Source organism: Cebus imitator, unplaced genomic scaffold (assembly GCF_001604975.1).
Source record: "Cebus imitator isolate Cc_AM_T3 unplaced genomic scaffold, Cebus_imitator-1.0 Scaffold7, whole genome shotgun sequence".
NCBI classification, from domain to species: Eukaryota; Metazoa; Chordata; class Mammalia; order Primates; family Cebidae; genus Cebus; species Cebus imitator.
Window position 1 is genome coordinate 3220614 of NW_016107322.1, and position 17560 is coordinate 3238173.

The window sequence follows — 17560 nt, forward strand, 5'->3', positions numbered from 1 at the left end:
ACCAGGATAGTATCTTGTAGTGGGTCTTCACAAGAACTTTTATAGAAGCTGAATTCACTACAGAATTATATACTAGCAAAATTTGGAGATATAGATTTAGATATAGATACACATGAGTACAGATGTGTGCATACACAAATAAAATAAATAAATAAAACTGAAAGCTCCCAGAACAACACCTTTTAGTGGGTCATCTCAAGAACTTTCATACCAGCTGAAGTCACTGCAGTAGTTCATACAGGCAAGTTTATATTGTGTTGACCTGTGTTTCAAAACCTAGATTTTGATTTATATGAAAAATAAGTGTGACCCAATGAATTTCAATAGAGTTAACATTAATTGACATTAATTATATGTCAATTTACATTACTCAGGGAAACTCCTTCAGTGTATGGTTCATATGTACATATATGTTTATATGTGTGTATATAAATATGTCTCTATCTGTATCTGCAAAATTTCATGTGATAACAAACTTGTAAGTATCAATGCTTCTAATATGAAGATAAAAGATAATAAAGCTCCTAATAAAAATCTAAGAAATGTGTTCTCAAACTTTTTTTTACAACTCCTGCTTTTTATATTTCCTTCTAGGCTTGCCTATATTCATTTCACTTTTATCTCACCTGAGCTTTTCAGATAATAATTTTATTTCAGAGAGAGATTGAAGTCCGTTCTCTACAAACATTGAAACAAAATTATATTGTTAGATTTAGGAAATATGATATACAATAAAGAGGAATATGATAGAATTGTTTTGGAGGATTTTGCCTAGGCTACTCGCTTATTAATGTGACTCATATATTAAATTGATAAGAACTGATAACAAGAGTAATTTTCACCATAAACCTGAGGAAGCACAAGAAATGGAAAAAAAAAAAAAAACAATTCTGTAAAAGGGATAATACTTGCTGGACAATGCATTTTAAATAGACAATAGCAAGAAATGAACATTGCTATGTAAGTACTATTATCAAATAAATCGTGTGACATTTCTTTTAAATTAACATTAGCAATCTATCAATAGTAAAGCAATCTCTTGACTTGGGACCAAAGTTTTATCTTGCATACACACAGAAATTTGTGTCTGGAGTCCTAGGTAATTGCCACTAATTAAGTGTATTTGTGAGTAAAATTAGGCTGTGTAAATGAACTAAACATTTAACTATAAGCAAATACAGGACGTAATTTATTTAAGAAAATACTAGATCCTTTAGTATTAAGATCTACCCTTTTATTAATATTTGTAGGCTTATATTTGATTTCTAAGAATGCTACATTTCTGAATCAATACATATAACATTGAAGACAAAGTTTTGCTATATTTTGTAATAATATTTCAAAAATATTAAAAGTATAGCATAGGCAGGACTTACAGAATGGTTGAATAACAACAGTGGCCCTTTTTTTTTAGAGCCTTTTAAATGGTGAACATTTTAAAACACAATAATTTAAAGTCTGGAAATTGTCCAAAGGGCATATAGCAAATGGCAAAACATTCAATCAAGGAAATCTACTAAATCTCAGTAAGCGCAGCAGCCAGGTGGGGCATTTGAGTCATAACCTGCTGAGTTACTGCACTGCCCTCTCCCCACAGCTTCATGTTTTATTCCTGGAGGAGCAAGTTGCCTGCTTTTCTCATGCTCTATTACCAAGCACACATTGCAGAAGCTCTATTCTAGGCAGGTGTGGTATAGAGGACCAGCTATCCCTTTTCCATTCAGTTCCCACTCTTGGAGACAAAGGTGGCCCCAGATGTGGCAAGCTGAGAATACTGGGGGCCCGATCATCCCATCCCATCTTTTTCAAAGACACCGATTTCATATCATGAGGGGCAAGCCAAGAAGACCAGGGTCTGCTACTTCTCACAAACACAGCCACAATTTCTATCTAGTTTGTTTTTGCTGCCTATAACAAAGTACCTGAGACTGAGTAATTCATAAACAAAAGAAATTTATTTTTCACTGGTCTTGAGGCTGGGAAGTCCCACATCAGCGTGCCAGCAGTTTTGGTGTCTGGTGAGGGTCGCTCTCTCCTTCCAAGCTGATGCTTTGAACATTGCAATCTCCCAAGAGACACACACTGTGCCCTCAAGTGTCAGAAGGGAGGGAATAGGGAAACTTGTCCCCTCAGGCCCTTTTATAAAGCTCTAATCCATTCATGACGGTGGAGCCATCATGGCCTCATCTCTTCCTAAAGATTCTACCTCTTAACACTGTTGCATTGGGGAATAAATTTCAACATGAATTTTGAAGAGGAACATTTCTCATTCAAACATTCAGTCATAATGCAAACACTGCCCTCTAATGGAGTAGGGATGTGACTGGAAAAGGCGGGTGTTTACCCTGGGCTCCGGTGTAGTACCATGGAAGTTCTGACCAGAGAGAGGTCAGGACTTAAAGATAATGAGCTCCTCAGCTTTATTTGAGGGGACTGGCTTTATTTAGAACAAAGAATGAAGAAACTCATCTGAGGGCATTGTCAAAAGTAATAAATATCTTGGTGGAAAGCAATTAAGAGTAAAGTTGCACTTCAGTGATACTAGTAAAACAGCAGAACGGCCAGAAGTTTAGCTAAGAAGAGCTGTCCTGAGATCAGAGACAACCCTGGGAATTGAGAAGGCTGTGCACATGCGCTGGTTTGCACCAACACAGAAGTGATCAGAGTGGGACAGGGGAAAGATTTAAAGCATTCTTCAGGTTGCACACTGACCCATCAATACAGGGGGAGGCTCACTGACACAAGGACCTTAAACACAACTTCTGACTAAAGGATGATTGAACAATAAGCTATGCAGAACCAGAGGTAACTCCAAAAAATCCAAAATAAAACTACCCACATCCATGACTGTGGATGCTATGTACCTGCTCAAGACTGCAACACTTATGAAGCAATCAGTGAGGAGATCTCGAAAGTAGCAGTCCTTGGCTAAAACCAAAAAAAAGTAAATTCCCTAAATAATGATAGCGGCATCCAAGCCACATTTACAGTTGGCAAGAAGGGGTTCAAATCTAACTGGGTAAGGGAAATACAGGACAATCTTTAAATAGTAAGCAAATTTTACTGATAAAGGTGTAAACAGGCTAAAGATAAAAGCAAGCAAAACTTAACTCAAAATTATGCAACTAAATGTAAGAATAATACTTATAAAACTCTTAGAATAAAATATAGTAGTTTCATATGTTTAAACTCCGAAAAACTCGTGACAAAAACGTAGCTCAATGGGGGTACATCAGAATGTAAAATTTTTGTGCTGCCAACAAAATCATCAGGAAAGTGAAAGACAACCTCCAGAATAGAAGGAAATATTTGCAAATCATATATCAGATAAGGGACTGTATTCAGAATTATAAATATCTCTTATAATTTAATAATATGAAGACAAATAACCCAACATAAAAATGAACAAAGGGTTTCAAATAAACATTTCTCTAAAGAAGATATGTGGATTGCCAATAAACACATGGACAGTCTCAACATAATTTGTCATTCAAGAAATGCAAATCAAAACCACGTGGGGATACTACTTCAAAAGCACTAAAAGGGTGTGTTAGTCAGGGTTCTTCAGAGGGACAGAACTAATGGGATAGATGTATACATGAAAGGGAGTTTATTAAGGGGAATTGACTCACACGATCACAAGGTGAAGTCCCACAATAGGCCATCTGCAAGCTGAGGAGGTAGGAAGCCAGCAGTGGCTCAGTCCAAGTCTGAGTCAGCAGTGCAGGCTTCAGTCTGTGGCCAAAGACCCGAGAGCCCCCAACAAACCACTGGTATAACTCCAAGAGTCCGAAGGCCAAATAACCTGCAGTCTGATGTCCGAAGACAAGAAACATCCAATACAAGAGAAACATGAAAGCCCAACCACTCAGCAAGCCAGCTTACCATGTAAGTTCTGAACAGAGAACTTCTTCCCATCTTCTTCCTCTTTCCTTGTTCTAGCTGTGCTGGCAGCTGATTGGATGTTGCCCACCGACGCTGAGGGTGGCTCTTCCTCTTCCAGTTCACCTACTCAATGATAATCTCTGCAACGCACTCACAGACACAGCCAGAAACAATACTTTACCAGCCGTCTATGCATCCTTCAATCCAGTCAAGCTGACACTTGATTTTAACCGTCAGAGATGGCTATAATAAAATGTCAGAAAGTAGGTATGGCCAAGATCGTGGAGAAATTCGTGAACTCTCCCACATTGCTAGTGCGAGTGTAAAGTAGTCCCGCCACTTTGGAAAACAGCTTGTCAATTCTATTTCTAGGTATACATATCAGAGAAATGAAAATTCACATCCACACAAAAACTTCTACATGGATGTTTACAGTATCCTGCTTCATAATAAATAAGAAGTAGAAACAATTCAAGTTTCCATCAGCCAGTGAATGGGTAGTTTAAATGTGCTGTATCTATACAATGGAAGAGTATTTCACAACAAAAAGGAATGAAGTACTGACACATCTCACAGCATGGATGAATTGTGAAAACAATATTGTAAGTGAGAAAAGCAACTCAGAGAAGACAGCATACTTCTCTTTATGTGGTATTTCCAAATAGGCAAATCTATATATAGAGAAGGTAATAATAAAAGGTTTCTTTTGAAGGAATGAATATCTACTAAAATTAGACTGTGGTATGGTTGCACAACTCTGGGAATATGCCAAAAAAATCGAATTGTATGTTTTGTGTGTCAGTTGTACAGTATATAAATTATATCTCAATAATGCCCTGAAAAATCTCTAGCTATTATTATTAATATTTTAATGGGGAAGTGAATGCTGCTTTAATTATTTTAAGGAAATAAAGTGTATTGTTTTCCCATTTTGGTAAATTAAATTTCTTCCATCAAGACAATTTCCAAAATAAACTATACCTACTCGAGCAGCTCTCAAGTCAGTTTCCTAATACTAAAATGTTCATGAAGATAGAGACTAAATGAAAGCTCAATGTATAAGAAAACACAAAAAGACAAAGAAAAAAAAGACTAAGAAACCCATGACTGTCAAGAACTTCAAGGAAATTCCATTTTTCTTAAGACATAGGGGTTTGCATTGAAATAAAATATAACATAGAATTGACCTTATAAAATATAGTCTAACTAAATAAAAACAAGAAGGTACACTGTATGTTTTCCACCAGTGTTGGCAACTTCCACAAACGAGATCATCAGGAGGTCTGTGTATCGTTTGGTGTAGGGATCAGGGTGGAAGCAGCCCAGGCTGAACAGATTGGCAATAGCACTGATGTCTAGCACAGCACCTCCATACAAGGAACACACTCTATGAAGGAGTAGGGATAAGAAATGTTATTGCCAAGACAATGTAGGAAATCTAGTTTTTAAATTATTCAGACACTGTAGAGCATTAAAGAAACTGGACACACTCTGTGGCTCACACCTGTGATCTCAGTACTTTGTGATGCTGAGGCAGGAGGATTGCTTGAGGCCAGGAGTTCAAGGCAAGCCTGTGCAAGATCCTGTCTCTACAAAAAAAAAAATTATTTAATTATCGAGGCATGGTGGTGCACACCTGCAGTCTCAGTTACTTGGGAGGCTGAGGTGAGACGTTCAAGGTTATAGGGGGCTACGATCATGCAACTGTACTCCAAAGAAAGACTGTCTTAAAAATAAAAATAACTAGTTCAAGAGGTGGTAGAGAAGGTCAGTAAGACAAACAGACTCACGAAATAATGGAAGCCTAATAGAAACTGAACATTGAATGAGAGGTTTTCATTGCTGCTTTCTCATAAGCTGTATACCAGAACTGCAGATGCAGCACTATATGAATAGGGTCGGTGACAACCTACATATGTTCAGAAAGAATTGCTTTTTAATATTATACTTAAGGAAGGGCAGAAAACAGGGGAGAATGACATGGCCAAAGTAAAATATTTCAGTAAAAGGGAGAAGAAAATAACAGTACCAATGAAGGATCAAAATATATGGGGCCATAACATATTTAAAATTTTCAATAAATATAAATACACAACTGGATTCTTGGCAAGAAACAAGAGCTTTATTGTGTCTCTGGTGTCTTTCTTCTCTTCAGTGTTGAATCATCACAGAGCACTGTTGCAACCAACAGAGGATACTTTTAAAAACAGTCCTCAAATCTACATATTTTTTCATCTCTCATTCACTGGCTCAAATTGTTATTGGTGGAATGCGTCTGTATATGTCTGCAGCAACCTCAGTGCTTGCCCCCTCAGTAGAAAGAATTAGACTGAGGAGCATCAGGCAGAATAAGAAGAGGGGGGTAAGTTTTAGATCCAGAGTGAAAGTTTGGCTATGGGAGTGACAGCAGAGGCTGGGGAGTTTGGGGAGGGGTAACATGAGGAAAAATACCTAATGTAGGTGAAGAGGGGATGGAGGCAGCAAACCACCATGGCATGTGTATACCTATGTAACAATCCTGCAAGATCTGCACATGTACCCCAGAACTTAAAGTATAATTTTAAAAAAGAAAGAAAAAAAATGTTTTAGAGTGGGAATAAAAAGAAAGGTACACTTGGAAGAAGGCCAGCCTGACCTCTTCTTGGAGGACAAGCACCGCACTTGACTTTGGATGTAGGGCTTTTTATGTTGGCCTACTTCCAGCATCTTGTGTCCCTTTTCCCTTGATTCCTCCCTTGGGGTGACCTTCCCAAATGTGCAATGGCCCACTGGCATTTTGGAGGTGAGTCTGCTCAGTGTGCTTACTGGAGTTTATGCATGGTCACCTGAAGCTTTACCTGGAAGCTTCTTCCCTTTACCTGCAGCATGTCCCTGGAGGGTTAAGTTAAATGCTGCCAATTTTCCTGTTAATGAACATGTTTGAGCCCATTCAGCCAACTTATGAGATCCTTTTCAGGAAACTGCTGATACCAGCTTCAGGTGTTTCTTATCTGTAGGGAGACTGCCTTTCCTTGCTGCTGGCTGTGACCAATTATGATTTTAGAGAGACAGTTAGCAACTACCTGACCATCACCTGATGGTCACCTGACTTTTCTGGCGGGGTTTGGGTGGAGCCCTGTCCTGCCCTGATCATTTCTAACTAGCTACCTCCTGTAACAAACTGAAATTCTGCCATTTTCTAGAATTGCAAATGTGCACATTTCTTAGTCTCTCTAAGTCTTAGTTCACTCAGACGTAAATGTTGATTACAAGTATATCTTCATAGAAATAACTTGTTCCCATGGAGTTTGAGGGAGAATTAGGTGAAACAGGTGGAACACTAATGATAAATCAATTAACATAGTACATGGTATATAAGTAAGAATTTCATTATATTCAAATATCATCCATAAAATACATATAAAAATGTCCTTGCCTTTTTACGTAGTTCAGAAAGAGATTCCAGAAATACCATTTGACCCAGCAATCCCAGTACTGGGTATATTTCCAAAGGAATATAAATCATTCTACTAACAATACATATGCACATGTATGTTTATTGCAGTACTATTTACAATAGCAAATACACGGAACCAACTCAAATGCCCATCAATGATAAAGAAAATGTGGCACATATACACCGTGGAAATCTGTGCAACCATAGAAAGGAATGCGATCATGTCCTTCTCAGGAACATGGATGAAGCTGGAAGCCATCATTCTCAGCAACTAACACAAGAGCAGACAACCAAACACTGCATGCTCTCACTCAAAAGTGGGAGTTGAACAATGAGAACACATGGACACAGTGTTGTTCCCTTCAGGGGAACAACGCACACACCAGGGTCTCTCGGGGGCTGGGAGGTGAGGGGAGGGAACTTACAGGACAGGTAAATATGTGCAGCAAATTACCATGGCCCCTGTATGTCTATGTAACAAACCTACACATTCTGCACATGAAATACATATATTTCTAGTTTAAATTAATGTAATTTCTAGTTTAAATCAATGATTGTGTTGTTTGGATCTTTTTTACATATAATTCTAAAGGAAAAAAATGACAAAGGATAAAATATTTGGCTAAAGCAACTCATTCATCGATCTCAATGAAATACAGAGAAGCAGCATGAGAAACTGGCCTTGCATCACCATATAGCTGAAAACAGGACTTTTAAATTTTGTTTTAGCTCTTCTGGCCTCCTCCACTGTGAGACATGACTGTTAGCCTGCATTTAATTCCATCGGGTCAATAGGTAAATGTGAGATGAACATTCATATATATATCTCCATAATAAGATATATTGGTCTGAGATTACTCTTGTTTTCAGCAACATTAAAACCAAGTATAATGCAAAACAAGAAAGTATACATGGTAAAAATACTAAACTTATTTATGATTCAGCACTTCAATTTTATTGAAAGTTACCAATGCTTTGAATGATGCAAATTTGTGGGCAAGAATGCATTGAACTACTTAAACATACTATGAAAACACAAAAGGCATAACATCATTCAGTATTTTAACAATTAATAATATGTTGCTTAAAGAATTCAATGTAAGCAATTGTATTTACATTTTGAAAACAGGATGTATTGTTTTTATAGTACTGAAAAAAGAAATGTCTTATTAAAATAAAAAAAAAACTGTTAATGAAAAGAGAAGGTGGAAAACACAAAGCTACAAAGGTAACAAGAACAAAATAAACACATTAAAATAATAACTATCAGCATTTTAACCTCCCGAATAAAGTCTGAAACTTCAATTGGGGTTAAAAAAGGGAATATTAACCTCTGAATTTTATGACAGGTGTGCCTAAATCAAATTATTAATAGACAAACACAAGGAAATAAATATTAAATTGGTCATTCTAATTGAGAAGAAACAGCAAATAAACCTTTCCTTTAAACAGCAAAATCTGTAAACTAAAAACATGCAAATGAAATACAATATGAATCTTTGAATTCTTGAGGTATACTTGAGGAATAGCTATACAGTCCATTTTCATTTTTGAAATAAAAGCAAACATATATTAAATTCTCATTTTTTTATAATTAGAAATTGGAGCTGGAAGTATGTCTCTAGCTATATTTCCATATTGTTATATAAAGATGCAATACAGCAAATAATGAAAATAGACCAAAAATTCATATTAGAATTGAATTGATAGACTTACTAACCTTACCTATGAAGGACATTTTGGTAACTACTACTTGGTGTTCTGTCTCTCTCTCTCTCTCTCTCTCTCTCTCTCTGTCTCTCTCTCTCTCTCCCTCACACACGCGCACACACACACACACACACACACACACACACACATAATTTATGACACAATCAGATTAATTAGAGCAGGATACGACAAAAGTCGGAATGGGGTGTTTGTAGGCACAGACTTATTTGTTACGGAGAATCAAGGAAAATGTAAAGAAACAGAAAAAGGGAGGAAAGCAGAGGGCAATGTGGCCAGTTCCTCTGAGTGTCGCTGAGTGAAGGGAAGTGTGTTAGAGGCAGACAGAGATTCAAGGCCACTTCGCGGATGAGAGACGTGGAGAATGAGAGGAAGAGGGTCACAGCATTTGTGAAGTACTGTACTGTGAGTTTCAAGAGATATAAGAGTATTAGCATTATTTTAAATTACTTTTGATTAATGGATAATTCTTTTTGAATGTTGAAATAGGGCTACATGAGGCTGGGAATTTCTCCTGGCTATATTTTCTGAGGTTATTCAGATTTTTGTGCTCACCTGTACTGGTTGAAATTCTATGTTTCTGCCTGGACCTTAGCAGACAGCACACTTTTAACAGAACTGTCAGCCCGTTGGAATTAACTGAGAGAGTGGAAGAGGCATCCTGACCCAGGCTGACAGGTTTGAGAAGTTGAGAAGTCACATGCTGGAGGGGCATGGCCGTGACATTGCTGAGATTGGGATTGCAATTTTTGAGAAAATGAACATTTCAGGATTGGGTGATACATGTGTTAGAAAAAAGATAAAGTTAAGGAGTAAAGGTAGTTTCAGTAAAGATTTTGAGGAGCCAAGAAAAATCTCCCCCATGGATGAATTTACTAACTGAAAAAAGTTACCTCACATTTCACCTCAGAAAAACGGCAATTCCTTATAAAATTGGAATCATTTCTAAAACTTTAGTAGAAGCTGGTGACAGATATCATGGGATTTGTTAAAAAATAAATTTTGAGATATATTTTATTGGGAACAGCAGCTCTTCATTTGCTATCTAGGCATTCTTTAAAAATTAAATATATTTATAACATATAAATAGAAGTCAATATATTTAATTGTGTATATAAACATAGGATAAGAAAGACCCTCATAAATATGACAAGAATACCAGAAGCCAAGAGGAAAAAAATGTGGATTTGGTAAGTTAATGAAAAATTAACAGGGAATTTTAATGAAAAATTAATTTAAAAAAACATGTAAGATGATGAAATGTAAAAATAAATTAGACTGCATGTAAATATAGCTATAGGTATAGATACAAATAATTTTCTATCAAATTGCCAAATATAAATAAAAATATATATTTATTTTATATGTACCTGTCTGCATATTTGTTCATCTATTATCGATTTGTGTATTGCTCATCTATTCTGAAGTAAAATTGAGTAATTTGGAATGTTGCTGGGAGATTACACCACGTTTTTTCTGTTTTCATGCCTTCTGCAAGGAATTTTAGAAATTTCTGTTTCTATTTAGCCTTTGCAGCTGTGTGTGTGTGTGTGTATGTGTGTGTGTGTGTAATAAAAATGGAAATCTTCTGAAGAACCTGTGTAAAATTTTAGTATAATCCCAGAGACCTTGGAATATTCTCAGCTGAATTTGTTCATAAAACATTTTCCTAATTCCTTAAATCCTGAAATAAAATGAAGAAGAATGTGAAGCGTATTAACAGGAGGATTAGCTGCATGAGCAATGGTGCAGGAGCATGGCACATTGAGGACCATACAAGACTGATTCTATGGAACGTGCTACAGATTACATAAGGAGAAAATTACAAGTGGGTAATGTAGGTTCAAAATATGAATAATTTGAATAATTCTTGTAATAAAATGTCCACTGCTATGCCTGAGTCAGTGATAATAAAAATATATAGCACTCAAAAATAAAATTGTATATTTAATCTTCTTTAATTTTAAGGGGCCCCAAAAAGTAACATTTAGGTTTGCATAGTAGAAATATATGTATAGTCTACTACTATAAAACTAAAAGCAATGCATATTAATCTATGAATTCTATGACACAGGCAATTAAACTCTAGTCTTAGCACCCTTTACACAGCTCTAGTTACTAATGAGATATTCCTTTGTCCTGTGTGTCATCGCTTCTTCAACTACAGTGGTGTTGCCACTTTCTTGCCAATGGGGACATGGGCATCTCATGTGAAGTATTCCAGTGAATTAGGAGGTACATCATCATCTCACTGTGATCTCTTAATCTATAGCTAATACCTAGACACCATAATGAAAACCGACTTAAGGACTCACTTTTATGTTGTTCTTGGGTTCCTATAGACTAACCAACAGATATTAAAAGTATGAGAAAAATATATAGCTACTGCAATATAAATTCGTTTATCACAAAATTATCTCTTTGTATGGAGAAACCCCATTTATTCATATTTGCCCTCTTAACTGTACTCACTTCTCCATAATCTTAGCAACCACTCATTAAATAAGTCTTTAGGTTTGACTGTTTACTTGGTCTAGATACATTACTTTGCTGGGCTAAGTTTTTCACTGATAGATAATAGATTTTTGATCAGTTATGAGGCCTAATTTAGTTAGATTTAAGTACAATTATATACAACATATAAATTCAAACTAACAGTGGGAAAAATGGACAAAAGTTTATTTTTTTCTTATAAATATAAATGAAAAGGTAGACATTATTGTTCTACATTCTTAGATAATGCCTCATAACACAAAACTATAACAAATTCCAGGAGAAAATAACAGAGAAAGATATTCTTTTATTTTTTTTTCTTAAAGAGCAATCCATAGACATCTGACAGACTACTTTACATAAATTTCATTCAGAACCTACTAACATGGCCATGGCTCTTTAAAATTGAAGTTGAGAAATAGAAGCTTTATTCAATTGGGAAATATTGCTAAACAAAAATCTGTGTTTTGTTACCTATGATGATGAGGAGTATAGATATTAAGATAAAATTAGTTGTCTGTCCAGCTTTCTATATTATTTCTCTTCAACACACATCAAAGAGTAAAATGAGCTCTAAATTAATCTCATGGCGGTTGAACAAAAGGCTCCAAATCAATAGCCACAACTGTGTACCCAAGTACAGAACTTAATTTTAATTTTTGAAGGTGGTCTTGGAATGAATAAGTTGTAAATTCTCTAACCCTATATATGTGTGATACGTTTATTCTTCGTCCAACAACCTCATGGTTTTCTTAGTATTTTAGTAAAGATCCCTGTGGCTGGGAAGAATGAATGGAGTTTTTAATACATGTGTCACTGTGTGGTAGGCAGAAAGTGTCTCTCTCAAACACACCTACATTCTAATCTCCCAAAGCTGTGAATATGTCAATTTATATAGTAAAAATAATTTTGGAAATGTAATTAAGAATCTTTTGATGAAAATATCATTTTAGATTATCCCAATGGGACCAATGTAATCAAAAGGGTCCTTTTAAAGGGGAAGCAGGAGTGCCAGAGAGAGAGACAGACAGAGAGAGATTTGAAGATACTGTATTGTTGGCTTTGGAAATGCAGCAAAAGGTCATGAGCAAGGGAACGCAGGCAGACTCTGAAGCTGAAGAAGGTAAGGGAACAGATTCTCTCCAACAACTTTCAGAAGAAATGAAGCCTCACTTTGACTTTTATTTTAGCCAACGAAGTCTCTGACCTATAGCAGCCATCCCAGTCATTTTGGCATCAGGAACCAGTTTTGTGGAAGACAATTTTTCCGTGGACTAGAGTTGTGGGGAATGGTTTTAGGATGATTCAAGCTCATTACATATATTGTGTGCTTTATTTCTACTACTGTGACATTGCAATACATAATGAAATAATTATACCACCATAATGTAGAATCAGTAGGAGCCCTGAGCTTGTATTCCTGCAACTAGATGTCTCATCTGGAAGTGATGGGAGACAGTGACAGATCATCAGGAATTAGATTCTTATAAGGAGAGCACAATCTAGATCCCTCACATGCACAGTTCACAATAGGGTACATGCTCCTGTGAAAATCTAATGCTGCTGCTAATCTGACAGGAAGCAGAGCTCAGGCAGTGAATGTGACCAATGAGGAGCAGCTGAAAATACAGAGGAAGCGTTGCTTGCTTGCCTGCCGCTCACCTCCTGCTGTGCACCCTGGTTCCCATCAAGCCACAGGCCAGTACCAGTCTGTGGCCCAGCTTTTGGGAACCTCTGACCTATAGCACTGTGGGACATCAATTTATGTTGTTTTAAGCCATGAAATTTATGGTAATTTGCTATAAAAGCAATAGGAAGCTAATATACTATTTAGTAAGCGTTAACAACTTAAAGGTTCAAATAAAATTCAGTTTCTTTATTTTCTGAAATGTGCTTACTTTGTCTTCCGGATGATCATCCTATTAAGGTAAGGAGAAGAATTCAAGTTGCCAGATAATTACATCTCAGTTTCACCTATGTAAACTGTCTCATGATTGTTGTTCATGTCCATCCTTCCCCATCACCTCCTACCTACCTCTAGGATGGTATCAGGTACCGCATGGGGTTTGGTGGCAGTAAAATAGAGGTGCCACAGATCCATTTTTGTCTCTTAATTTGTCTATTTTTAATCACTGAATCAGTATCTATGAGATGGGATTGGTCTTTTTTTTATCCCTTTGTTGATATCTATGAGAGGGAATTTGTCTTAACTGGTTCTTTCTTCATAAAACTGCAAATGAAGTCTATTTGACTCTGATCCCAAAGGTTGTGAACTCTGTTTTTTGGTCTCTAAATTTGCTGTTCATGGCTCCTCTCAGCTCATATATGACCCTGACTGTGCATGAGCTTCTGGATTACCTGTGTATCACTCCCAGTGTCTCAAGAGCCATGAGATCTTCCACAGATTCATCCAACTGAACACCTTCCTTGGACAATCATTCACTATTCCTACATACCGGGTATTGTCTCAAGCTGAATGTGAGGATGTAAGGCTTTATCATGAAGTATGCAAACCTCCAGACTCTCCTAAGCAAAGCAAGCTGATGTCCTAGGCTTCCTTAAACTATATCAGTATATTTCTTTCATACCTCTATTAAGGATCTTTTCAGAGAAATAGTAAAAAACAAAGACACTGATCTTTTAGAGTAACTGTATTATCATTTTTATTTTTCTTTCCTCTATCTATGGTATAATAATGAATAGGTTTTCCACCATCTCTGTTGGGATGGATTTCCTTTTATATTAATAAAATACTCTGATTTTTCCCTTTTCTATATGAAGTTTGTCAACCTACGCTTTGGATATGGGATGGTCTCTTAATAAACTTGAACCTCTCTTTTCTTTCAGGGAAATAGCTATCTTTTAAGATGATGCCTCACTATGGTTTGAAAAATAAAGCCAGCTTTGAAACCCAAGTTACAATGACCCTTTTATTTCTGGTAGTTTTCATTCACCTCTTGAAGTGATAAATGCCATTTATTTAAGAGTTTAAGTATGCAAATTTACTGGCCATGAAAATACAATTCCAAATATATCAAAACTTATTGTTTCTTATATTCATATTTTTGGAATAGATACCATTTATTTCCTGTTTATGGTGCCACTGCTCTTATTTCCTTTATATTAGAGTTTCCAATACATTGGGGAAATAATTTATTACTATCTTCCAGGTTATTTTGTTCTATCTTAAAAAAAAATACAAAGTATAAATGTTCAAAGCACAAGTATCCATGAAGGTAAATCCATTTAATCCTTTTGGACATTATTTTATTAAAAACTGAGCATGATTATAGATTACTGAAATAGAGAATGGCATTTTGAAAGCATCGTTTCACTAAGGTTAATCTACTGGTCATAAGAAAAACAATTTGAGGTTGATGTAAAACATTTTTTGTTCCCATCACTAAATAAACATTTTAGGAGACATTAGGCAAGATTTTGACATAGTTGGAAGAGTATTTCAATCTGAAAATAGCATGTAACCAACCTTATATAAATACTTAATTTATTCATGCGCTTAAATTATAATTAATTTAATTTATAATTTAAATATATATGTAGTATTTCCTTAAAATTATAATAAAGTGATATCAAGTATTCCGATTTGAATGACATGTAGTAAAACTTAAAGGAAATTTTAATATTCCTAAAATCTCTGTTTTTAATTTTAGAGCTTTTTAATTTAAAAATAACTTAGTTTATAGTTGTTGCTGACAGTAAGATTTGAATATCTTATTGTTAAAACTTTCTGAACTACAGAATGAATAGAAATGATGCTTACATTTGTGTGTGTATGTGTGTGTTTAACCAATAAAGCAAAATAATGTATTCAACAAGAACATTTTATGCCTCTAGCATTTAAAATGAATGAATTTGCCAACTTTAACTTGGACAGTTAATAACAGAAAGATAGATTAGTGACAGAGATTGTGTTTGAGAAAGTGTATTAATATTAATAAAAATTACATCCTCAACTTATTTTTATTTTTGTGTCTAAAATTTGAAGAAAATTTTACTTTAGCTCTTTTTTCTTCACTTTAAAACAGATATCAATACAATAATAAGAGCCAGCTCTGAAAATGAACTTGAAGAAAATACAATATCCAGAGGAGGAATTATATATGAAAGCACATTGTATAAGATATTCATTTTATTTTCATTGTAATTACTAATGCCGTGGACTCTTCTACACTTTTCTGATTTCATACAATCTAATTCTCAGTGTAATTACTGGTTGCCCAAAATGAACTCCTTGGCAACAAAGTCCAGTATTTTCTGCATCATTTCTACTACACTCTTGAATCAATCATGAATTCAAATCATCTACTTCGTCTGCAGTAACATGCATAGCAGTGATGAAGGAATGTAAATTTGCTTAAAAATGTCAATTTTATGGACAATTTCTGCCAATAAATTAGGCTTATTGTAGAGTACTAGAAGCATAGTTTCTACTGCGTAGTAATTTTTTAAACATCAATGTATGTTTTTCCCCTTTGGAAAGTTTAATTCTGCTAGATGGAACATGGAGATTAAATAAATTTCGTGTTTTGTATCATGCTTTACTCGTTTGAAACAAGAAGTTTGACTTATGTACTTATTTGCAAAAAATTCCTTCTGTAAGCCACTGCATACTTAGACCAACACAAGCTGAAAGTGAGGGATTCCTTTGTGCCATATGAGAAAATCAAGCGTGTGTTCATTTTCACTACATAGGTGTTAAAAAAGAAAATTTAAATGATAATATAGATGCAGACATATTAAATGAGGCTAATTTGAAAGGACTTGCAATTTAAATTTATACATATTAATAAATAGAGATATACGAATTCATCTCTCTTTGTTAAATGTGTATATATGTGTGTCACACACACACACACATACATACATACACCTATTTTCCCTTTTAGAACTACTATTACTAATTTTCCAGGCCCCATGATTAGTTTAGGTATTATGAGTCATATATAAAAATCAAGAAACAGAAACATTTTAACCATGAACTCAAACACATTATAATTGACTTTAATGAAAAAAAATAAATTTAAAAAATAAACTTGGTGAATGGAAACATAGTATGGATGTCTGTATAATCCTGCAGAATTAAAGGATACTAAATCCTCTCAGAGCTTTTTAAAAGCATCATGATTTATTTATTTTTTTTTAATTTTAAGGTTTCGATGACAAATACATCAATTTAAATATTCAACAGTTTGAAAATCACTAAATACTATTAATTCTATTTATTTATTTATTTTTGAGGGCTGGAGTACAATGGCGCAATCTCAGCTCAATGCAACCTCTGCCTCCCTGGTTCAAGTGATTCTCCTGCTTCAGCCTCCAGAGTGGCTGGGACTACAGGCATGTGCTGCCATGCCCAGCTAATTTTTGTATTTTTAGTAGAGATGCGGTTTCACCATGTTGGCCAGGATGGTGTCAAGCTATTGACCTTGTGATCTTCCTGTCTCAGCCTCCCAAAGTTCTGGGATTCCAGGCGTGAGCCACCGTGACCGGCCCTTTTTAGTTTTAAAAACAGTAACTCTTTCTTACAGAGAAGCCAGTGGTTTCAGGCATTAAAAACACTGATTACAAAGAAGAGAAAATAGGAATAGGGAGTCAGAAAAATTGTCACATAAAGTCAAATCTCAGGAAAGAACAGAGGATGAGAACCTCCACACTTACATTTAAATTGGAATAGGCAATATGCTATAACTCAAAGAAAACTGTAACAATGGTTGGGAAGCCTAAGTTACAGTTAGAAATCTATCAACTCTTTACACAACACTGTGTAATGAGATTTGACTTAGTTTCCATACTTGTAAAAGGAGGAAGATGCCACAGTCACAGGCTATGTACTTAGCACAAGTGTATTTAGTGAAAACACATGTTGATTTGAAGACTAAAGAAGATTCATGTAAATGAATTTCACAAAACAAATATCTTTATGCATTCACTCTCCATAATCTGATTTTTTGTTTACTGCATTACAGATTTTCTGTCTCTTTTCAAGTTTTAAGCTCA